Source organism: Pezoporus flaviventris, unplaced genomic scaffold (genome assembly GCF_033815535.1).
Source record: "Pezoporus flaviventris isolate CSIRO_AGI_PZ_B2104156 unplaced genomic scaffold, CSIRO_AGI_Pfla_v1 ptg000002l, whole genome shotgun sequence".
Classification (NCBI taxonomy): domain Eukaryota; kingdom Metazoa; phylum Chordata; class Aves; order Psittaciformes; family Psittacidae; genus Pezoporus; species Pezoporus flaviventris.
Genome location: NW_026892550.1, coordinates 49,703,673 through 49,725,321, shown reverse-complemented (window position 1 = coordinate 49,725,321; position 21,649 = coordinate 49,703,673). Strand labels below are relative to the sequence as shown.

Below are 21,649 nucleotides of genomic sequence, written 5' to 3'. Positions count from 1 at the left end.
CATATCGAAAACTTTTTTATGGAGTACCAGGATATCATTCTAAGCAGTTTAAACATGTGGCTACATAAATCTATGAAATTCTTCTGGAAGAAGATTAGACGTAACAAGTTTTTACTTTTCAAATCTCATGTGCAGCTTTTCTAAGCAAAAGGGTCTATTGAAATCAATGGGACTTCTTGCATTACAGGATTGCTCTGGAGTGAAGTATGTGAAGAACCTAAGCAGAGCAGACTAAACAAATACTACTTTTATTGCCAGCACCAAGTGTCAATTCACATTGCAGTGGTTTTGTCATCATCTAAATGTTTCCATGATCATATGGAGAGCCTCTAGGCAGCTGCTGAACCTGCTGAGATGGGTGACAGAGTTAGACCAGTGGATGGACTCAGTCACAGAAGGATCTTTTTTATAGGTGTATATGTAGTTTCCTAAAATATCATCATCACAGCTTAAAGTTAACAAATCCTTAAGACAGAAATTCTAATGTGTTCAGGTAAACAGAAAAAAAAAACCAAGAAAAACAGAGCATCTGTCCTAATGACATCACATAATGATCAATAAAAGGCAGTCTTCAACCCTGCCATTCATTTTCCTCTTTTTCTCATGAAGAGGGATTGGTGGCAGAAATTACAGACTGGACTGAAGGTATTAATACCACTATGTATTTTTCTGCAAGGCTCTGATTTTTTTTCCCTAAGTTGCAATTTGTGCTCTGTTGCAAAGGAGTACCTTCAAAAAAGAAACATGTTCTAACAAGCATGCAATCAGTTTAAAAATAGCTTCATAGCTTCAGTATTTGACACTTGCTGTGTTTCCAGATCAAATTTAAATATAAAATGTTATGAGACACAAAAGAAGATTGACCATAGGTGCGTCAACCAGATCTGCAACATTTTGGAGGCTTCAGGGTGCTCACCCAGCTCCCACTTACAGCTAAGAAACACTTACTGCATGCGTTCCTTAAAGTAACTTGTTCAGTATTCAAACTCTCCCTTTGGTTCTCAAATGCTGTGTCCTTCCTCCATCTACTATGACTCACTTCATCAGTTACCAAACCCATGTTTTCATCCCTTTTGTATTTCCACTTTCATCACTCTATTTTTGTGGAACAAGTATTCACCAAGTCACCTGACTCTTGTCAGATGAGGAGTTCATTACTTGTAGGATCAGTAGAGTATGCAAACTTCAGATTCTGACCATGGTACAGGCAAATGGAAAAACTTAAAATTTAAGAGATGTGCATGACTGGGTAGATAATTGGAGAGGGTTCTGGGCTAGGAAAAGAGCATGGCAAGGCAGTGGCCAGCAAATTCATCCTCTTACCTTTTTTCCCATGATGGAAAGCAAGACACTACAGCTCAGAAGAGGTTCATATAGAGTATTTGGTCATATAGAGTCATTGGTCATATAGAACATTACTTTACCAAGCTTCTTGGAAGATAATTTCTGATGATTGTACCACCAATCTTCTGCAGACCAAGCGTTAATGTAAGAACATCAAATATGGGGGGGGGGGGGGGGGGGGGGGAGGGGGAAGCACATTATTGTGACAAAAGAATTGGAAAGATCTGAAATAGATAAATATAGAATCAGCACTGCAGTGGAATAATAGGTGTCATTCTAGGATGATGAACAGCTACTTGGGCTGCTGCTTAAGCTCAGAAAAATTAGAAGAAACTTGCACTGTTTGTCATATTCAAGATGAGATCAAAGTCTAAGCCTGGATGTAATCCAATCAGAAATAAAATCATTACAGTTCTTTTTCTAGCAAATCCAGTCAATATGTCGATCATACAGATTAACACTCCTACGACAGCAGATGACAAAGATGCAGTTGATGAGTTCTATCAAAAGCTTGAAGAGACGTTCATTAAAAATGAAGCAAAGCTATCACCCTTGCAACTGGGGATCTAACTGTGAAAATTTGACTCTTGGATGTACAAGCTCTCCAAAAAGAGTAATGGGAACTGACTACTCGGCTTGGTTTACTGAATGAAAGAGTCATCTGGTTGAACTTTGTTGCTTTTATGTTCATTCATTCTTCATTTAATGCCAAAATTGAATGTCCAGGATATTTGTACAGATGAGTAAAGCATCATGTCTGAGAGCCAAGTGATGCTAACAGATGAATATGTAGCAAGCAAAGAACACTCCGAGTTGGAAGATCAATTGTTGGCTTTTTGAGCGTCAAAAGATAGATGCTCACGAGCCCATTGCTTCTTGTCCAGCTACAGAAAAATCTATGCGATGTCTATCCAGAAGAGGTTGGTGTTAGTGGTGAAAGTATAGTCAGTTAACCCAAATGGGCTATGGAATAAAACTGCCAAGTGCAAGCTACCAATAAACACACTCTGATAAGTCAGTGCTGGGCTTTGAACATCTGTGAACTGCAGCAGGCAACCATTTCATTAGATAGCATGTGAATAGTGACATATGCTGCCCAGAATTTTTCAACGTGTATAGAGAATTTTCTTTGAGAGAAGCTCTGAAAGGATTTGCAAACTAAAAAGGGAAGGCACGTCCCACCCCCCAACACCCCGGGGAACAAGTCAGATGTGCCGATGAGATAACAAGGCAAGCTGTAGTCCTGGATAATAGGCAGCAGGACCTTAATGTGGGAGGGAATGAAATGCCTGTATACTGACTCAGTTACCACAGATAGGATGCAAGCAAACATTACCTAGTGATCAAATGCAGAAGGAATAGATAAGTTCAGTTAACTGGAAACTTTTCTATCCAACGACAGAGATATTCAAAGGGAAGTGGAGGCAGAATTCCAGTTCAACTGTATCTTCCCACAGAGAAAAGCATAAGAAACCTGAGAAACATTTAGAAAAGTAGAAAGATTCAACAGCTGAAAAGCCTAACTTATTATTATTTTTTTCAATACTGATTTGGAGAAGCAAAATGTAGGAAACTAAGCACAGAAAGAGAGCAGAGATATGTAGGCTTTATGCATACTGTAGATAGAAAAGAATAAAAATGCTTGTTAGGAATATTGAAAGATAGGGGTGTCTCCTGTAAGAAATCAGTAGGAGTAACTTTGGTATCTTGGTACTTAATATATTAGAGAGAAGAGAAGACATAAGAGAGAATGTGAGATTTACAAAGGAGGGAATGACTGTGCTTTGTACCAGATGGGAACAACTAGAACGATATGGAAAGGTGGGATGTGCTGTACTGTACTTTGCATTTCAACAGTGTATTCTTTCAAGAAGGCTTCTAAAAAAATGCTCCCAGCTAAATCCACTGCTTTTTGGTTTACTGTTCAGAGTTGACCAGTCCTGAGTTCTCTTTCATTTCTTGTGAGCCCCTCAATGGCTTGCTTTAAATGCCACCTTAAAAACTGCTGTTCACAAGGGAGTCTTCTTTGAGCAAGACACATAGTGAAATAGATCATATAGTGGTCTCTAAGCAAATGAATGTAAGGAAACCAACTTATTGCAGCTTTGGTCATTTGGCACAATGGAAGATTAGTGACTGTTCTAAGACTTTTTTTCAACACATTTTCGGTCCAAGGTAATGTAGAAAAGCTGATAAAAGCTTATTATTCACCTAACTTTCTTCCCATTGTACATGGATCAATTTCTTGTTAGATTAGCCTCTGTTCCAGGCATATCTTCTAAAACATCAGCGAAAGCACCACCACCAGCAGTATCTGCACATAATTTATATAGATATCATTCCAAATTACTTAGGCTGGTACTAGAAGGAAGTATTAATGTCATCAATGTGCAGTATCTACCTTTTGGCAACTATCCTCCCTAAGATGTTAGTTATAAGCTACATGACTCTAATGAAGTAGTACTGATAGCCAGTAGTTAGCCTTAATATGGATAAATCTTCTGTAATTTTAGATCTTTGAAATCCAGTTATTCTGTACTTTTTACTTCACTGCTTTCACAGCCCTTTTGTATTGCCCACTTGTATTTTTCTGAGTTATGCCTACAATAATTGAAAACTAGTTTTGCTTATTTGATGGAAATCTAGACAGATTGAAATACAGCACATTGCATCTCTGCTCTCTGCTACCCTTCTGTCCAGACTCTGAACAGCAGCCATGCAGTTTTATCATGCTCATTACATTTTATTGTGACTACAGGCATGCAGTTCATTCCTTCAAGACTTACTTCTAAACTTACAAGTTTAGAAGAAAATGTAGGTTATCTAACAGTTTCCTGAACCATTTGCAAATATTAGGTTGCAAAATACTATACATAAGTGCAAGGAACCACAAAAATATCTGCACTCAGAACAACAGGTTAAATAGGATAACTGGACTTTTGAGAACTTCCCCCCACCCCCAAGCTCCAAACCATCTGTTCGACTTCTGACTCCTGCAGCATCTCCATCCATCCTTTCTATCTTTTAGGTATTTAATTGTACTGTTTCCCTCTTTTTGGTGCACAGAATGATCAAACTAAACTGGTCAGCATGTAATCAAGATAATATTGGACTTTGTTCTCTATGTTTCAGCTAAAGCTGAACATTTGTTGCTTATGATCTGATTTAGATAATTCCTTGTTTTATTTTTTTTTTTTTAAATCAAACTATTCTCACGCTGTGAGGAAGGAGTTTTGAGATTGGTGTTTTCCCTTCCAATCTTTGTTTTCTACATCCTGAATTGCAGGTTTTGTCCTAATATTACAGAAATACTTAAAGAAAGCTTCATGGTCTCCAGAACCTAATTTAGGAGATTAATTTTCTGCCCTGTCCTCTGTCATTTATAATTTTTGCAGTCTGTGAAATACAATGCAGCATTGCAGTCATGCCAATGCTGTTGAGCCTCCCTTCTTGTATATTCTATAGGAAAAAAAAAAACCTGCTTTTTTTTGATTTATTCTTAAACAGTTAAGAACACCATAACTCCAGAAAAGGGGAAAAAAAGATGATGTTTGATGAGCAGATCAAATGCACAAAATGATAACTTGGTGTTTATCCAAAGGACATTTTCCTTTACCCAGACATGCTTCTTCTCCTTGTTGCTGTCATGATTGATTAGTGAAGCACCAAACAATCCACGTAATTATTCACCAACTGCAGACCATCTGGAGTTAGGAATTTGCAGTCTCTTTCTAGAAATGTATCTGCACGGGGTTTGCTGTATGCTTTTGAGCCTAGTACTTAATCACCACATGTGGGAGGTGTTAACTAGGGAATTGCCTTTCCAGTCTAACTACATTATCATTTATATTGTGCTGTAAATGTCTATAACTTTTAAGATGCTTTACAAAGGGTTAGAAGTGCAACACATGCAATGGCTTATACCCCAAAGAGCATAGAGTTGAAGTGCACAAGCGAGTACCATAAAATAAAAGGCAAATGCTAAGGGGAGAGTGGCTGCTAGAGAGGTAAAGAACAGATGTCAGAATTTTTTTGGAGGAGGAGGTGAGTGAGGAGGAGGGAAGCTGTTCCCATGTGAAAGATGATCTAAAATAGGGAGTGGGCGAAGGAAACAATTTGGAGTTTCTTACAAGTATGTCTGCTGTCCTATCAAGAAGTGTTTGTGCTTTTGAAAGCATAGCTAAATTTGACAGGAAAAATAAACCTTTTCAACATACTAGCGTAAAAAGGAACATAAAAATCCTGCCCATTGCATGTTCTAGACATACTTTGCATTACAAAAGTAGCTCATCACCAAAATAATGCACATTGTACAACCAGAAGCTCTCCAAAACCTCGTAAACTCATCATAAACTGCATCTCTCCTCCTCCAGAGACTGCAAACAACCCAGCCTGAAGAGAGACCTGAAGGTCAAAAACTTGAACAGGAAGGTCAACAGTCTGGCTTTGTGGTCATGAGGCAGGAGGCAGGAGGCTTGTTCCTCAGCTGGGGATAACACAGTGGATGCCAGACTCTGACCATCTTATAGTTAAACCAGGGATTTCACATGTTTTTCACTGTGGTGCTTCACATATGCCCAGTGCATATACACCTGGGAATAATACACTTTAGCAATACGCCTTTATGGTTGAGACTTTATAAATTTATTGCTTCAAAATCCAGCAGAGACAGCTCTATCATTATTATTGAAGCTACAAATATGTGTTCATAAGGAGTCATTAAACATGAAAAGACATCTATGTTTGGAATAATGTCTCCTAGCTGGGGGAACATCCATACTGCTTCATGCACTACTTAGCTTCTGCAGAACTAGTTTCTAGAGCTCTTATGACACATATAGTGAGGCTATTGTCTGTACAGTCTGAAGTAGCAAAAGCTGGTTTATTTATCAGTCTTTTTGTACAATATCTGGTCCTCCTTCCAAGACATGACAAGAGCTTTATTTTAAAAGGAGGGGAGATGGATAGATTTTTTGCACATGCAGTTTTCTCACAAAGGTGTGCCACAATGAAAACATATGGGCAGCATCTCTTTGTGCTAATAAACATTATAATGACATGGCCTGTTGTCTGGCAGAGATATGTCAGAGCTTTTAACGGTGTGACTAAAGTCTTCTCCTGTTATAATCTGCCCTGGTTACTTACATAAAAAGGACCTTGTTCAGCTTCTGAGCCAGGCTGTGGCATTGTCTGGGGGAGCACTAATTGATATGGACCAAATTCATGCCAGGCACTGTGCTTACAATCAAACAATATAAATGGTCATGATCTAGTGCTGAAATTCATGCCCTGTTTAGACACATGGTACACTGGTGCAGACATAACAACAGCATCTGTAAATTCAGAACTGTTTTCAGATGATGGAGCTACAGAACTGATGGACAGGGGTAGAGCAGTTGAAGTCATCTACCTGGACTTGGGCAAAGCGTTCTGCACTGTCCCACACGACATCCTTGTCTCTAAATTGGAGAGACATCAATTTGATGGATGGACCACTCGGTGGATAAAGAACTGGCTGGATGGCCGCACACAAAGAGTTGTGGTCAATGGCTCAATGTCCAGCTGGAGACCAGTAACGAGTGGTGTCCCTCAGAGATCGGTGTTGGGACCGGTCTTGTTCAACATCTTTGTCGCTGACATGGACATTGGGATTGAGTGCGCCCTCAGCAAGTTTGCCGATGACACCAAGCTGTGTGGTTCGGTTGATACCCTGGAGGGAAGGAATGCCATCCAGAGGGACCTCGACACGCTTGTGAGGTGGGCTGATGCCAACCTCATGAAGTTTAACCATGCCAAGTGCAAGGTCCTACAGCTGGGTCGGAGCAATCCCAGGCACAGCTACAGGTTGGGCAGAGAAGAGATTCAGAGCAGCCCTGCGGAGAAGGAATTAGGGGTGTTGGTTGATGAGAAAATGAACATGAGCCGGCTTCAGTGTGCGCTCACAGCCCAGAAAGCCAACTGTATCCTGGGCTGCATCAAAAGGAGCGTGACCAGCAGGTCGAAGGAGGTGATCCTGCCCCTCTACTCTGCTCTTGTGAGACCTCACCTGGAGTATTGTGTGCAGTTCTGGTGTCCTCAACATAAAAAGGACATGGAACTGTTGGAACAAGTCCAGAGAAGGGCCACGAGGATGATCAGGGGACTGGAGCACCTCCTGTATGAAGACAGGGTGAGAAAGTCGGGGCTGTTCAGCCTGGAGAAGAGAAGGCTGCGTGGACACCTCATAGCAGCCTTCCAGTATCTGAAGGGGGCCTATAGGGATGCTGGAGAGGGACTTCTCATTAGAGACTATAGTGACAGGACAAGGGGTAATGGGTTAAAACTTAAACAGGGGAAGTTTAGATTGGATATAAGAAGGAAATTCTTTCCTGTTAGGGTGGTCAGGCACTGGTATGGGTTGCCCAGGGAGGTTGTGAATGCTCCATCCCTGGCAGTGTTCAAGGCCAGGCTGGACGAGGCCTTGGGTGATATGGTTTAGCGTGGGGTGTCCCTGCCCATGGCAGGGGGGTTGGAACTAGATGATCTTAAGGTCCTTTGCAACCCTAACTATTCTATGATTCTTTGGCAGATAATGACCAGGAAGCCTCCCTAACACACCTGGACTTCCTTTGGTTTCTCACAAACTGAACCTGTGGAATAGGAGCCACCGAGCAGGCTGGAATACTCAATATCTCCTATTGGGATGTCAGCTACTACCCATATTTTTGTCCCTCAGATTGCGTCTGGTTTTCTCATTCATTTGTTCACTGTGATGCACTTTAACCTTATCCTTAAATAATTTATCACCCCTTCCCATCTTATGGCATCTTGAGTTTGTTCTCAATAATCTCCATCCTATACCAAATTAATTAAAATAGTCATTAATATTAATCCCAGATCCCTGTGGAATCAGTCTAGATGCTGGGCCACAGACAGTTGCTTAGTGAGATGATTTTTGTAACCAGTTGCGTATGGCTAGTGAAGGTGCAGGAAAATCAGGTGAGGAATGATTCTCATACTGATCCTGTAATTAAGAAAAGGTGAGAAGCAGTAAGTATCAGAGAAGTTGTCATATAGACTTAGCAATGTTTTACGTTCTATCACACTTATTCCCATTTTGTCTCTCAGCTGTCTAGGCAGCTGCTAGACTTAAGTACAGTAAGATAATGTCAGAAAACAGAAGCAAAATATTTTAATCTGGGGACTGCAGAGCTGTGGGTGGTATAAACTACGGCCTCCTTGGATGAGCCAGGAAGAACTTTCAAAAGAGTGAGAAGCTAAACTATTCTGTTAATTTGCTATCTTTGCTTATGTCAATGGGAGGTTCATCATAGTCTCCAGTGGAGTCAGAGTTTCTGTCTCAGTACTAAAACTCTGCCAGGTTAACAGAATAAGACTAAAAAAGTCACTTGCTGTACATTTTTGTAAACTAGATACACGTAGTTGCTGTATCCCACTCTAGCCACATACCAGCTGCATATTGGGTAAGACTCAAGCATTCATTAGATTCTCCACTTCTTGGTGACTTCATTTCTACTAAATGAGAAACTTGGCATATGAAATGGGTAGATATCCTGGTCTGCTCTGAGGTTGTCTCTAGTCTGGATGATAACAGGACTTTTGAGAACATCATGGCTCGTATCTGCACTGCATTTCTTAGATGCAGCCTAAGAAAATCTCTGTCTTCAGAATGAAAGAGGTAGATACTAATACATGGAGTAGCCCATGTACTTCCATTAAAAACTCAGTCTTGTACCACGAGATACTGCTGCTTCATAAATGGTCTAATGATGTTCATTGTCTTAGATGTGATGAAATTCATTCAATATGTTAGGAAAGTGCTTTAACCAGGCTGAAGAGTGATAGAATGATGTGCAGTTGAAAAATCGTGGAAACCATCTGGTGATACCTTGTCTGATTCAGACCATTCTTCCTTTTTAATTCATACTATTTTTTTTTCATTAAATTAACAGAGGTCCAGCATGAAAAGTAAAGAAGGAAAAGGGAAAGGGAGGCAGAAAGAGTCTTTGCCTCTGTCTGCCAGGTAAGGAGTCCCACCTCTGTTAAGCTTCCAGGATGTTTCTTCCCTAATGCATTTAAAAGTCCCATATACCAGGGAAACAGACCAGTGTTGGGGCCGTATCTGGGTTGTGTATCTGCCAAGTCTTAAGAAAAGGGATTTTATAACCAGCTCTACCAAAAACATAGTTTAGAGGAAACCTTCATTACAAGCAGTTGAGGTAATTGGGGGGGAAATGCCCTCATGTTTTCTAGAAGCACCCAGCACTGTCCTTAAAGCAAATTCCATAACTCAAACTTATTTGTAAAGGAGAATTTTTCTTCCCAGAACATAGTAGTATCCTTGGGAAGAAAGAAGAGTTTGTAATCTGACCTAGAGTCAGTAGGTCTGTACTGCACATTCTATATACCCAGTGAGCTATATAGCCACCTCATCAAGCCATGATGAAGCTGTATGACCGCTGACATTTTGTCTGCCCAGCCTCTTGTGGGAGTCTGTAGTTTTCAGTGGCATGCTGATCCAGACACATCAGAGATGAGTTCATGCATAAGAGGGCAAAGAAGGAAAGGAAAGTTTTTTAAATTGTGACATTTTCCTACTACAGTCTAAACCAAGAGACATTAACAAATTAATTCATAAACATCACCAGCCACTGACAGTTCCTTGCTGCTTCCAGATTAGACAGAATTCAGACCAGTGATCAAGAGGTGAAGGTTCTCTCATTCATTAACAGCCCTGTGAGCATCAGTTTCCCAAGAGCACTAGGTTTTATAGGAATATCAGGAAATATGCAGTGTTCATGGTGTAGTGTATGCTTAAAATGTTAATGACCTTTCTAGCTTAAATGTCTTTGAGTTACTGTAATTAGACAGCAGAAGACTTTTTAAAGATGCGTTCCTGGAGCAAGTTAAACACTGTTTCTGTTACATGTCATTCTTCAAAGACAGCATCTGAAATACATATCTGAAGTGTGGCATCTGAACAGTTTATCCCAGACTTCACTGTAACAGCCTTCCCTGAATTTAATAAGGCTGCATTAGAATGAGCAGTGCCCAGGGTAACCTGAGTCAATGAAAAGCAATTTAATTTAGTTTATGGAAGAGGCACATTGTGTGTGTGTATGTGTGTGTGTCCCCACCCCGTAGATTAAATTAAAATCTCTCTTAACTGGATCAGTGCTTTCAGGATTGTGTATCATACTGTGATTGCTATAAAATCTTGTGTAAATTTGTATATTTAGGTCACTATGTATTTGTTCTAAGATGCAAAGATGAGCTAGGCATAAATGAATACACTTCTCTAAGCATACATAAAGATGATTATTTAATTCACTGAAATAAAAATAGGAACAAAATAGCTGAGGTACAAGTGATACAAACAGGATGGCTATGATAGCCTATGTGTATATGCTTTTTATTCTTTGCAGTTCAGTAATACTTCAATGCCATGTATACAGGACACACACTAGGAAATCCTGTCACTATTGCACAGTTTGGCTCTTTGGTGGTATGGCCTAGTGAAATATGCAGGGCTAGTGCCCAAAAATACAAAAAGGTTATGTCCTGTGCCATGTCCTGATTGGAATTTCACACTGAAACCAAGGGCCAGTGAATGTGATACATTATATGTTGGCAATGGGGAAAGCGAGGATGTCCCAGAGACATCCTAACTTCTCAAGCAAAGAGTGCCCTTGTTAGGCCACAGAGGAAAAGACTTCTGCATCCAGGGTAAGAGTCCAGATAGATACGTGAGACATGTTATTAAACATACCAGTACATACTGTGTTTGAATGCTGTCCATTAATCAAGACAATGAAGGGTGGGGCTGTACATCACTATATGGGCATATGGCACAGCACAAACTAGTGTTCACAGCAGAGGTCGCTAGCAGAAACCGCCCTTTGCACAGGTAGAGAAGCTGTGTGTTTTAGTCTCCTTGGAACTATAAACACTCAGAAATTGCACCAGGATGCATGTTGCACTTTCAAGCTTGTGTTTGATCACATCTTTTATGTCTATTTCATATATTCTGGTTTTCGTGTTAAGCTTTCTGCTGGTATCTTGAATCTTCCTGATATGCAGATGTTAAAATCAAATGCCTGATTGTGGAGGTCAGCATTTGCTATTCTGTGCTTTGGACTGTATATCCAAGCAGCATTTTACAGCAAAACTTCCATGTACAGGATGCAGCACTATTGAGAGTTTTAGTTCTTATGGCCTAGAGGGCATCTTTATTTTTTTGCTACCAAGGCAACAGTTTAACTTCAGGCAACAACTCATAAAGTAACTGTATATGCTAATAAGAGATCTAGTTTCTTAAGAAAACAAACCTATTTCACACTATGATTAATTGTAAGAATAAATCAATACCAGAATTGTAAAGCTAAACATAATCTCTCTAACACAAAATTTATTTTGTCTCCAATAAACTGAGTTCATGTTTCAGAGACAAATTAAAAACCAACAAGCTTGACTTCCCTAGGAGTAGAAAAAAGGTCAGGAGGAAAATGAGATTTATTCAAACAGATGTCCATACTTATAAGTAGGCTTAGAGGGACAATATATCACAACTGTATTCCATGTTTGTTCATCAGAAATTGCCTCACAATTCAGAGTATGTAATTCCAGGTGTTGTTAACATCTGTACATACTATAAACAACTAATATATAGTTTAATGATACCTTCTGCTGTTTGGAATTGTTCTCGATTAAGTTTGATCAGCCATTTTGGAAGACATATAAGTTTCATGTATTGCATATGCCTGGCCTGATTTTCCATTCTGTGAAATTCACAGATAGAAAATGACAAAAACCCTACAATGTGCTGGGAGAAGGCAAATAAGTTAAATAGGAAATAAGAGTCTGGAATACTGCAGTGTGTATGTGCATGAAAAAGACAGTGGTGCTTATCTGGGGAAACAAATCCCAGAAGGTATTTACTGCTGAAATTGGTCTGTGAGTCAGAGCTTTTGCTGCTAGTATGACATACAGCCACACTGCTCATGAGTCTCTAATTTATAATTTTTTCCATTTTATTTGTGAAGTTGATCTTCCAAACCCATCCTGTGTGTCTTGCATAGGGCTTGATCAATGTTTAAGAGATGCTGTGGGCAGTCCTTAGGGAAGCCTAAGTACTGGGAGGGGCACAACAGTGTTGGTGTGTTTGACGGTGGTGGTATGGGGCTGCTTGCTGTGGGATGTGGAAGGATCCTGGTGCAGTGGCAAAACCCCAGGCAGTGTGCTGGTCCTGGCACTCTGAGCTTGTGCTGTGTGCTGCCTGGATTCTGGAGACAGGAGGCTGGAAGGCCAAGGCACAGCAGGGCTATAGGCAATGCAAGATCACGGTGTAACATGGAGAGCTGTATGGAATGGGGAAATAAGACTGAGATGTAGCCTTATGGTTGGTCTACAGAAAGGTACTTGAAATACCTGTTTGGTTTCCATTCAGGAAAATATTTCCCAGCCCTGCTTTAAAGAGTGTATTTCCATGGCTAGACAGAAGCACTAATGAAGAGCTTTGAAATTTCTGAAGCCTAGTTATATCATTCTATAGCCATCAAGGGTTATATTAGGAGCTATTCTGTGTGAAGAAGTGACTCTCAGTGAAAGAAAGCCATGGTACAAACACACACATGCGCAGAGCAGTGACATCATAGCATTAGCAAGTGCCTCAAAGTCAGAAGTCTTATTGTGAGTGTAGATTTGGTAGAGCTTCCCAAGGAAAAAAGGCTTTTAAGCCATCATACTGAGTTTGATGTTACAGTAATTTCCTAAGTCAATGACTCCCTGGCCTCTTACACAATAATTGCAGTGCTGCTGCCTTCTTTTTTATCCCAGCTGCTGCTTCCTTTTGCATACTTCTGCCCGCATATTCCATGGAAGAATGTCTTTGTGACTTGTATTTTTCCTATATTATTTCAGATAGGGCTAAGGCAAAGATAGCAGTAATAAACAGAAAGAAAATTGCAGTATATATGTGTATTTGTATAAAAAGTTTCTTCTAAAACACTATCTTGAGCTACTCTTGTCTAGAGCTAGTATTCAGCTTAATGGCTCCCATCCTCTCTTACTTTGCTCCATGTCTTCTGCAATGAATGAGCAAGTTCTTTCAGAGACAAGCAATATTCCCATCAATAAAACAACTGTCACAACTCTTCAGTATGTCCAGTTCTTACCCTGGTTTACTGTTCAGTAGAAAAAATGAAACAAAACAGGAAGACAACTCTGGGTCATCCCCTTTGGATCATTTTCCCCATCCTGTTTTATTTAAGAAACCTGAGTATAACTTTTGTAGGAGTAGGTAGACAAATATATTAAAACTTAATAGCACAGACATAACAGGGACAGATGATGCGGAGTGTGGGCTGAATGTTCATGCTCTCTTCTTTGTTGGAAAACCTTTAAAAGTCACCAAGTAGCAGAAAAATAGTAAGAAAGTTCAACAGCAAAAGACAGGCAGCCAATTTCTGAAAATATACTTTAAATTTATAATCATGTTCAACCAGCATCTCTGCATACATACTCACCCTGAGAGCCCTACCATATTACTTTCTGAATAATCATCCATCTCAGCCTGGCTTCTGCAGGAGGATCCAGACCCTGAATAATTCACCTTCCCACCACGTTACAGTCTGTGCTACTGTCTTCATCATGATGTTCATATGAGAACATCTGAACAGAAGATCCACTGCTCTCCTCACCTGGGATCTCCCATGCAGAACCTTCTCTAGTCAATTCAGCTTGCAAACATATTTTCCAACTCAGTATCAGAACCCTGTCCTAATTCAACTTGTGTTTCCTTCTGGTAAAAGAAAGTTCTAGGACAGGTATTCATTAAAGACTCTCTGCACCAAATATTGTCACAGTCCCATAGTATGTGACAACTTTTTTTCAGATTCTTTATGCTGTCCATACAACCTTTCTTTTTTTGGAGTGGAGTTTAAGCACTACCTTTCCTAAGTACTCCATGAAGTCCCAGACCCTCTCAGTGTACTGTGGTAAATGGAAAGTATCCCACTTTCCCTGAAATGAATTTGGGATTCTTAGGTTTGATTCTTCTAAAAATTCTCATAGTCACTGAGTCCTAAACAAAGTTTAACAGGAAACATGTGACCGGTATAACTGACAATGTCCTTTGGTCTATGGCAAAACACAACTACAGTAGAGAGATCATCAAAACATCTGCCTGTGTTTTCCTCTGTTTTACCCCACAGACACTAGATTAAAGGAATTTGTCTTGTTAGATCCATCTCTGTAGCCAAATCAATTGTTCCAGATACAACTGCTCTGAGGATCATGAGCAATGATTCAGTTAACATTCCTTTGAAAAGTTTGCTGATAGCCTTTGAAATTAACCTGTAACAGTTAAACTAGTATTTCTCTCCATCCTGTTCAAATTTTGACTTCTAATGAGTCAAAAGTGGCTCTCCTAAAATAAATGTATGGATTCTGGATGAAGAAAATACCAAAGTATTTATTTTTAACTCTTTGGGGGAAATACATGTATTTCACCTACCTCTTATCACAAATCCTTTGCTAAAGATAATAATGCTTTCATTTCAGTGAGACAAAGAAGATAGGTTCAAAGAGGGGACATGAAGCTGAATACCAGAAGAAAGCTAATTATTGAAATAAACAAAAAAGGTCTTTGTTCAGAAGCTGAAGTTTTTTATAATATGTTCTGTTGAGCAGGCTTAGCTTGGGGCTTTTTGTGGTTGTTTATCTTGATTCCAAAACTCTGGACAATATGTGCATGTTATATATGATGTGTTTATACCTTATTTTTTAACTGAAGGGAAATAAAATAAGCTTCCTCATTTAATTTTTTATGTATGTATTTCTCTTAATATATGATAACATACCTGTGGGGGTTTGCTTTTGTTTTTTTTTATTTTTCCAAGAATTAATATTTCCTGTGATTAAAAGAGTGTCTTGATGTTATTTGCATCATTGTCTGGTTCAGAATTGGACCAGTGCTGAGAAGTCCTGCTTAGACATGAATCTCAAATTTTGAACGTGACTGTTTTAGTGATTTCAGTTGCTACTGATCTGCATGCAGAGACAAGATTACTAGAGAATTGAAAATTTGACATTTATCTCCTCATATAAACAGGATGATTTATTCTTTAAATCAAAGTAACCTACTTTGGTTATTCTTAAACCTTTTTTTTTCAGCTTTTCAGCATCTGATTAAGGTGTTTTTTTCTTTAGCAAAGGAATTTTACGTTCAGTGAGTTTAAATTTACTCAGTCCTGGCCTTAGAAACTGCAATTTCTGCCTAGAAAGTTATCTTTCTGAAAATAAAGGTTGACTGCCAGTAGAAACCATGGGTAAATCTTAACAGATGGCAGTACGTGCTGCAATCTTATGAAATTCCTGCCCATGACTGTAGATACAACTTACTCTGCATAGTTTCTGGGAGCTGTGCAATTTGGTATGAATATATATTACATGGAATTAGTTCTGCCTAAAAAGAAGAGCTTGTGTGGACTGACATGGTAATACAAGTGCATGTTTTCTTACATGTGCCTGAACCTTGGACAAAATTCCATTAAGCCTGATATTCAATACAAGCAGCATAAGTGTCCAATGCTTCCTGACATGGCCCTAGTGATAGTGTCTCTGAGATGATTCATAGAGTCATAGAGTCATAGAATAGTTTGGGTTGGAGGGGACTCATGTACACATGTACATGAGCTGAGCCTGTTGCAAAGGTCATTTATACTGAGATCTATATGCAGATGGACAGAAGCATCTGTGAAAAATTTGGTCAACAAGAGACCAAGTAAATGCCAAGGGATAACGTGGTACTGAGTTACTTGCCCTTTTTAAGGAATGTGACTTGTTCTACACTGCTAGGATTCTGTTATGTTCTGTGTCCCCAACAGAAGGTTGGGGTAATGTAAAATTACCTCATGTGGCCTCTGGAAAGATTATTTTATAACGACTATGCTGCCTGGATTGTTGGCAAGATCCTACTCTACCAGGTAGTGTGGCAGCTAGACTGGAACAACTGTGTTTCACTTGCTTTTGTTCTTTGGGAATGATTTCTGGCTAGCCGCAAAACAGTTGGATCTAACTTGCCAAGCTAAAATATAGTCAGTCTCAACTCCAGAGAAAGCTTGGGTGGATTTTCGGAATATTCTTGATTCAGCAGAGCTGTGTGTCAAACTTTTTTGTTTTGTGAAATATGAGGGAACACTGAATACAGAAAAACAGATACTAGTTGAAAGCAGCATGAAAATTCTAGTGTGTGAGGAAAAGTTTTAAATGCCTAACTAACCCCTCCGCAAACTAAGTAGTTGCTGACTAGCACAGAAGAGTTAATTGCAGCGTGCTTTCCAGAAAGTAAGACCTTTTTAATACCTGCAGGTGTCCAGTAGATTCTTTTGTATCAGCTAGTCATAAGGGGTAACATGATTCTCCACGATTTCCTTTTGAGTGGAAGTAGACAGCGTGTAGGGCAATAGAGAAGATTAATAGCTAGATCTTTACTGGAAAGAAAATGAACACCACACTGAAATGGCCTTTTATCTATTTGGAAGTTCAAACTGAGCTCCAGCAGGGCTCTAATCTGCCTTTGAACTTAAACTGAAACACTCAAATCGGAGCCACTTTGTACGTTTGGCTCATTGCTTTGCAGCTGAGTTTCAGCCCCATCCTGTTGGAAATCCTCATGCCCCATTGCTCTCTGCCTGGTGAGGTCAGGTGCAAGATTGTCACTGCCAGATACTGCAATCAACCTTTTCTTGGCAGCTCTCAGTAAAAGCTAGCTACTGGCTGTTTCCTGTGACTGAATGAAGTCAGTGCTTGCTGCTGCTGCTGCTGCTTTTTTTCAGGCTTTAATGCTTTTCATCAAGAGTTTTCTTTTCATTAAAAAGACTACTATGGCAGCACAAGTAAAATATTCAAAGAACTTTAACTAAGGAAGAGATTTCAAATGCTCAGTGTCTCAGAGTCATAATGAGGACAATGGCCAGTGCATTCAGAAGCTAGTCTGAGGCAATGCTTTTGCTGCTCTACTTGTGGGCCTATTAAATCATTTGAAGGGGACTGCATTCCTGCTGCTGCATCCTCGCTTACTCTTTTGGAGAAAGAAGGGGGTGGGTGAAAGACGCCCTCCTCCCACTCAGTTACACTGCTTATGTTGAGATATCTTTGAACAACATTTCTGACCACAAGAAACCCTTCTTGTATCTTCAGATGTCCAATGTTTTTAGAAAATGGGTTAATAGCACTAACTACAATGCTGCCAGTACACACTTTAATAAAAATGGAGCCTATGCTTAATACCTCATAATGTTCTTTTTATTGACCTAAATAGCTACCATTAAAAATCTCCAGACAAGTGTACAGCAATGCTCCCCTTTTCAATGTTGTGGTATCACCTAAAGGCAGGAAATCTACGAGTAACCACGACCTGACCCATGAGTAACCAGGACCCGGCCCACAGAAGGCGTCTGAACAAAAGAGTCATACAAAGGTCTAGTTGATTCTTTAAAGTAAATACAGTGATCTGTAAATTGCAACATCAGAAGGAGTTACAGAGACTTCAGCCTCTCTTCCCTCCATAAGACTGGTCTTAGAATTTCCCCAAAATAATTGCCGTTAGAACCAAAGCATAACTGTTTTGAAAACCACAGCTCCTCTTTCAAAAACTGTCAGCCAGGAAGAATTCAGCAAAGCCCTTGACAAGTTGTTCCAGTGCTTAACTATTATCACTTGCAGAAATAGCACGTTATTCCCTATCTAAACCAGTCCATCTTCACCTTTTAGCCAGTTACACTCATGCCTGCTAATCCAAACAGCCTTTTACTTCTCTTGTTACGACTCACAGAGAGGGGTTAAATTGCTTCTTAACCTTTTCCATTGTAAGCTTTTAGTTTTTCACTGATGCAGGGCTTTTTGTAATCCTTTAAACTTTCTCATGGCTCTTCTCTACATTTTTGTCACCATTTTCAATATCCTTCTTGAATTGTCAATACCAGAATTGGAGATAATCAGCCCATAACTGAGCAAGAATGCCACATGAAGGGGTTATACACGCTTTCTGCTCACACTAGGTTCTCCTTGTTATGTTTCCATTATTTTGCACGTGGTGATGCTTTTCAAAAAAGGAAAGCTAGAAATATGGGGATTTGCATTTCTGTCTGGAAGATGTCCCTTTTCCATGTGGAGGGGCATCTTCCCTAAAAACTAAACCAAAAATGGGCAACTAAGCCAGAGATGGAATAAAGTAGATTTTTGGTTTAGTTGGCTGGTTTATTTTTGTTTGTTGCTTGATTCACCCTTTTTTTTTTGGAGCTCTTTTGCCTTAGTTACTTTTTTATACCTCCTACAATGTGGCATCTTCACTAACATGATAGAAGTTGTTAAGGATAACACAGCAAAATTATGTGTCAGTTTAGACATCAGTCAAGCTGAAATTAAAAACACTGAAATTACTCATTTTGTAGCCCATATACACATATGTCAGCAAGGGATCTAAGTAAGTGTGTATGTGGTTTTAAATAAACCCCAGAATCTTAAGTTTCCTTCTATTGTTTTCTGCAGAAGCATGATTGTTTTAGTGATATTTGGGAAATGTTAACTTGTGTTATTTGGGAATCAGCCATGAAAATAACCTGATGCATCTGTAGCACAAATAGGAATTCCAGTACTCCTCTGCAGTTAAACTGGGCTGAGGTGGTAATCAAAGAAAAAGAGCTTAAAAACTATATGAAGATACAATAGGACAGTAAAAGTCACTAAGGTTGGGGAATAAGGATGAAATGAAAATCAAGAGAATAGGTTCAGTCTCCTAAGAGGGTACTACTCAGCGGTTGAAATTAATTCAAATAAACTGATCAGGTGGGAATTAATTATAAAGAGAAAGAGATATAGATCATTCGTATGAAGGGTCATAGCTGTATAAGCAATTTCGAAGTTTGTATTTCTCTTTCAAATAGAGGGGGAATGGGTGAAACTGTCAAGAGAATTGCTAGAATGAAGCCATTTGGAAAGAGAGAGAGTGAAAAAAATAATTCTTCAGCCATTACTACAGAAATTGGCAAAAAGTCTGGGAAAGTGTCATTGTAAATAACCTGAAAGCTCCAGGGTAGATTATTTTGCTCATGGACGTATGGATTTTAGAATTTTCTTTTATCCTTTCAGGTCTTGGTCATGTCATAAGCATTTTGGTTTCTGGTTTCCTTATGATGACATTCTCACCATGTCCAAGAAAGAGATTTTAATAATGACTTTTTTTTTCTTGAACTTTGTGAAGATGATCTTTGAAGAAATACTAAAAAAATGTGATATTGTAGAAGCACATGCAGAGGAAGTATGTGGAGCAACCACCCTCCTTCTGTATTTGTTGTTCTGATGCTAGATGTCTTTTAAGAAAGATGTTTATTAAATCTCATTCTCCCTTTCTACATCCACAGCAAAAACAATGCATTTACATTCTTTTGTTTGCGTATGTGTGCTGAATGTGCCTGGATCAGCATTACCGAACTACTGCATAAATTTTGGGAGCTCTTGTTGTAAAGACAGGCCTTTAACTTCTACATTGTAAAGACAGCCTGAATGTGAGTTTAGGGGGAGTTTCATGAGGTGATTTCTGCCTGCATATCACAGAAGGAGGTTCTGCAAAGGTCAGCATGGGGAAAACCCAAAGCAGCTACTGCTGCTGTTTCAGAAATCTTCAGGTGATCTGTATACATTGTAGTCAGACCATCTTGGAAGGGCTCTCAGTTCACCCCATTCCCTGTCTGTGGAGGAGGGCTCCTTTGACTCTCTTGCCATATGGAAACCTTGTTGGATTTATCGCTGAGGATTCTTCACTCAACTTTAAAATAAAAGGTCCCTATTGAACAAAACTGCAGGCAGTGGGAGTAAGGATGAGGAGACTGGGAACAAAAGTCCTGAAATACCTTCAACATGTTGATTTTGTATTTGTTCCAGTGCAGATCACAGAGAAGCTGTTGTCATTTTATTTAGAATTGGGATTTGGCTTTTGAAAAATGAGTGAACTTCCACAGAAAACTGCCTGCACACATAAGGCTCATTGGGACTACTAAGGTGGGTGCCTTATTGGCAGCCTCACCGAAAGGATCTAACAGCAAAGCTGCAGGGTCTGTCTGACCATGGTTCTGAAGATGTCAGTGCGACTTGTTTTGTACCCACCTGAAGAATGGCATTCACCAATGCTTTTAGACCAACCTCAGTGAAAAGCACTATGTTTAGGTCTAAAAATTACAGGGAATTAAATACAACCAAATTTCAGCACTGTAAAAAAAAAAATACACTCTCACAGTTATAACCCAAACCCAAACCATTCCAGATGTATGTAAAGTTTGATTTTAATTGGCTGTAACTTCAGGAAAGTTGATATGGTCTGGTTTGTTATGTTATTTTAGAAAACAAATGCAAAATGTTTAGTTAACTGTAAGCAGCTCTGAAACTTGCCTACTGTAACCCATAATCCTCTGATATTTTTAGATAAATGCTTTTAGACCAGACACCATGAATGCAACAGATTATACTTAGCCTTCTGTGGTTTCTTAGCATAAAAATAATCTAGGACTAAACAAATAGTAACGGGAAAAAACCCAAACCAAACCAAACCAGAGAAATGTAGTATTCCTACAACTTGAAGAATTGTATCATGGCATTAAAAAAAGTTCATGCTTTCATTTTTATTTGTTATATGGAACTTTTTTTCGCAAGGATCATCTAACACTGCTAGAACTAATGTGCCATCTTGTCTGTATGATACTAAAATATCCCTGAGTAGCTAAGTACAGCTGCTTCTCACAGAGATTCACAAAAAAACCCCAAAGTGATCCTTTATCCAGCTTACGTTTTAAAAAGGCTGGACTTGCTCCCTTGAATAACAAGGAGAATATCTAGCAAAACAGGATAAAAATTTATGAAAACGCTCTCAATGCCTATAATGCCAAAATTCTGAAGATGCCGTCAATAACTCTGCCATCACTGACATGAATCAACGATTCATAATACTAAAAGATACATTTTATACATTTCTGATCATCAGTCTTCTGTGCCCTATTATGTATTTTTCCTTTCTTAAAGGTTTTTTTTTCTTTTTTGGTTTTATTCCCTCCTTTGCAACTCTTAGAAATGATCCAGTCATCATAACATGAATGCATTGTTTCCTTTTCCCAAAACCTAAATTTCTACTACAAATCTCCTGCATCTGTGTTTCTGCATAATTAGCTAAAAGTCGCATTTTTCATTTAAAAAAACTGAAATGCTTCTGCTCATTATGGTTGTCAAAGATATCTTCAGAATATAAAACTCAAAC

The 21,649-nt window shown here is 39.2% G+C and overlaps 1 long non-coding RNA gene across 2 annotated transcripts in view; it reads left to right on the top strand.

Annotated features, from left to right (window-relative positions):
* The window catches only part of LOC133281951 (uncharacterized), an 85,133-nt gene that overhangs the window by 36,454 nt on the left and 27,030 nt on the right, over window positions 1-21,649 (top strand). Inside the window, exon 2 of one of the 2 annotated variants that reach the window (XR_009747602.1) lies at window positions 9,299-9,374. This is a non-coding gene — a long non-coding RNA (uncharacterized LOC133281951). The remainder of the gene's footprint in view (window positions 1-9,298; window positions 9,375-21,649) is intronic. The other variant, XR_009747604.1, reaches the window with a different exon arrangement.